Here is a 4120-nt window from a genome sequence, read left to right on the forward strand (position 1 = left end):
TGAGGCTGAACGAGTGTCATGGAGAAAGCAAGGGCTCAAGAAGCACAATCAGGAAAGAGGGTATGGTATTCTCTTACTCAGTCTATCCTTGGTCCCATGGTTTATGGGGTATGCACTTAAATTTGTTAAGATTTGGTAAGATTCTAATAATCTTTTTGGTTCTTGATACATTTTGTTGAAATGGTGTATGCAGAATAAATGGAAGTCTGATTTACAGGTAGCATTAAACAAGATACCTCCTACTTTGTCACAAGATGAGCCTGTGAGGGTTGAGATTCAAGCAAAGAGGAATGTTGTTAAAGCTTACAATAGATGCACGACTCGGGTGAGTACTACACTCTATTAAAGTATAATAAAAATATTTTTTTGTTTATTTTGTTTGGTTATTGTAGAATCTATCCGTGGTGAATCCTGCTAATGGAGAATAATGGTTTCTAATTTTATGGAGTCTTCCTTTTGAGGATGATGAAAAATTCAAGATTACAATAGAGAAACATCTTGTGCTACATGTTCTCAAGAGCTAAAGATAAAAATGCTAAAGCTTTTGGGAGCATATGAGAGCTTTTGCCAAAGTTTTGGAATGCCTTTGGGAGATCATTCCTATATCCCTTGGGAAGTATGGATGGATCAATTCTTGGAGGATGCAAGAAGGCTTTTGCAATAGGGTGTAGATTCCACACATGGAGTTCACAAGGTGGTTTTGCCTTTAGATGTTCACTTGGAGTCATATTTTTAAGACATTGTTAATAGATATAGAGGAGTACTTTTTTACGAATTTCAAAAGGAGATGAATGTGGCTTCTCCACCATGAAAGCATGTGGACTTGAAAAATTCTTCCCGTCGATTGGTCTATAGGTAATTCCTATGTTATGCATTTTGCTAAGTGACTATTGTTGTATTATATAAGTTCGTTTTATTTAAGGTTTAGGTAATCATATTGTTGTAGGTTCTTGATGTATTTCATACGAAGTAAGAAGATCACTTGCATGCCTGGCATTTGTAAAGCATGGACAATTATGTGTCCTCCTACATATAGTATGTACACCTCCACTATCTTTGGAGAGAACAATGATTCTGGTGGAGCCTTTCTTCTCATGGATTGGGAGCGTAAGCAGTGCCCTTGGTGGATTGATATGAAGAAAGGTGAGTGTCTAAAAGAGGAGAAGGAGAATTATCTTCGTCATTTGAAGGTTGAATGTAAGTCCGACTCAGGGTCATCAGGAGAGATGACTGTTGAGCAAAGGAATAAGATGGAGGAAGAGTTGAAAGCTCTCAAAGAAAAAGAAGATCAAGAAAGACAAGAGCAAGGCAAGAATCATGGAGGCCGTCCACCATCAAGCAAGGGTGGAATGTCAATCAAGGGTAAGTAAGTTAAATTGCTGGTGGAAACAATATGTTCTTGCTATTCTTTCTTTTGTTATGTCTTATGATAATCATTATGGCATGGATTGATTTGAAGAAAAATGTGTTAATTTTTTGGCTATTGTTAGATACAAGAAACTTAGGAAGTTCTCATACCCAAAAGAATGTTGGAGAGGGAGCTTTGATTCATGCACCTTTGGCTAGTTTCCATTCCATTCAAAAGAAACAAGACATAAAACAGTCAAAGGTTTGGATTTATGATAACATCGAGTTTGGAAAGGAGTAGACTGCAAGAAACTTCAAGGATGGTTTTGTGGTGATGCGAGAGTTTTTTGTTGGCTTGGGTGAACGTGAGAAGATAAGAAATGGAAAACCTAGTGCATGGAGTGTTGATCTTACTATTATTGATCTTCCTACTGGTAAGAGATTTTTCAATGCTATCTTGTATACACCATGCATATACTTAGCTCAAATTCTTAACACTCAAATACAATAATTTTGATTGTAGGTGGGCTTGTTCATGGTTTTGATGGCATTTTTGCATGGAATGAGCTAACAGATGACCATGTCAAGTTTTCATTGGTGGTTGCATCTACAGTGATGGATGACATGGGTTGGGTGCTTGCTCTTTGTCCTAGCACCGCTCTTAGTCTTGTGGAGCGCTTGGCCACACGCATAGGCCTAGAGCTGAGTTTTAGGTGGATCATGGAGAGCTTTGAGCCATTTTCATCACGAACAAAGAATGGGCATACACAAAAGGTAATAAAGAATCCTTCAAAAAACATGAACAATTCTTTTTTAAAAAATTTGATACATGAAAAAATGACTTTTTTATGTGTTGTTTCCATGGCTATGATAGATGAATGTATTCTATGCTTTGGCATTTCACAAGGTAGGAAGTAATCCTTCATTTGATCATGAGAGTGCTCAAAAGGTTTGTGTGTCATTGTTTATTATTCAATGTGATTGTTTTTGCACTAAAATTCTTAAATGTTCATGCATAGCTGCCTCATTTTGTTGTATGGTAGGTGGGGAGAGTCTTGCAACAAGATCTCTCAATGGAGATTATTAGTCACTACTTGCCATCATCTGCTCGCACAACACGTAATGGCAAGAGTGGTGGGTGTAGAGGCATGTTAGAGAGGAGTATTGCCCATATGATATTGTTTGTAGAGGCCTTGTGCCCTAAAATAGGTACATGTTTGGAGCTTGGTGGTGGTACAAGGCCTTTATTAAAGGAGGCTATGTACTCTTCTCGTGGTTGCTTGGTCGTGGAGAGTGATCTAGAGATATGTGAGGGATACTTGTCTCCTTTTGTACAAGAGTACTATGGTGCTCCGTAGGTTGTCGAGCTTGGAAATAGTGATGATAGCATTGATGATGTGGGGAATGATTTGGTTGTTAATGATGTGCCTTCTGACTAGTGAGTTTGCTTTATTCATTATTTTATAGCACCTAATTTTTATTTTTTATGACATTATTATCTCATTGTGATTGATAGTGATCTACCTTGCTATGCAGAGGGAATGGCAAGGCACATGGAGACCACCTATTCATATGACCAATCACTCGTGCGCGAGAGGCGAAGGGGAAGCTGTATCTTCATTGATGACCATGTAGATTTGGAGTAGTCTTCTTTAGAGTGGATCTTATTTTGCATGATCAATTAGCTTCTTTTTGGGTGTGAAAAAACTTGATTCTAGCCATGCAACTACTATTGTCTTTTAGTTTTATTGACTTCTAAACTTTGAGAAATATGTATTTGGGCAAAACATTGCCTAGACTTTTGGACTACATAAAGCTTGTTTTGTCTATGCAAACACTTGATTACGGGCTTGCAATATGCTATTTTCATTTGGTGTAGAGTGATATTTTTTTTGAAGCCTCATAAAGATGTTACATATATGGACATAACAATGCCGAGACTAGTAGACAATATCGTTATTGTCAATCTCCTTGTCATTCATTGATGATTGCTCAATATTAAGATGACACTATCTAATTGTTTATTGTAAAATGTACTTTTTTCTTGTCACTCATTATTGAGTGCTCAAAATTGGGATGACATTAGGGTATAGTTCAAATAAATTAGAAGTATTGTCTGTGTGCGCAAGGGTGCATATTTCCCCTCAAAAATGCCTCCTTCCATTCTCGGCATCTTTTTTATAATATCATGCTTGAGAGTCGTGTAAAATTCATTCGTAATGTGTGGGTATAGCATGGGCTTCGTGAACTCATGGGCTTGTAACACTAGCTGATGTCATTTGAAAAGACATATCTAGTTAAATTTTCATGACTAATATTATAAAAAGAGTGATATTCACTCTTTTGAAGCAATCACACAATTTCAAAAAGTTTCAATGTGGAGCGGGGATCAAATGATGATTTGATCATTTGAGCATTTGATGCTAGTGATCCTTGCAAGATATAGAACTCTAAATTATGTAGAACTTTTTTAAAAAAAACATTGTTTAAGCTCATTACAAGTTAAGAAATACGCATGCACACATCCACATATATGCGTGCACACACACACAAACACACTTACACTCACACATAGATATATATTTTCATATAGAAATATACATAAATTGTTTACTTTTATATGTTGCTTGAGTAATTCTTTTGCTCATGTTGCTCATGAAATTATGCTCGCATGACTGATGTACTCGAAGGTGTTATGCAAAGCTACTAATGACAATGATTCAAATGGCGAGCTTGCAAACAAGCACAAGCAAGTTTGGGCACATTTTGATAA

At 36.7% G+C, this 4120-nt stretch overlaps 1 pseudogene; it reads left to right on the forward strand.

Annotated features, from left to right (window-relative positions):
* Positions 1-532: 532 nt before the first annotated feature.
* LOC147444913 (uncharacterized) lies at positions 533-2993 on the forward strand (annotated as a pseudogene).
* The last annotated feature ends 1127 nt before the right edge of the window (positions 2994-4120 follow it).

Source organism: Adiantum capillus-veneris, chromosome 13 (assembly GCF_014529385.1).
Source record: "Adiantum capillus-veneris isolate H3 chromosome 13, ASM1452938v2, whole genome shotgun sequence".
Lineage (NCBI taxonomy): Eukaryota > Viridiplantae > Streptophyta > Polypodiopsida > Polypodiales > Pteridaceae > Adiantum > Adiantum capillus-veneris.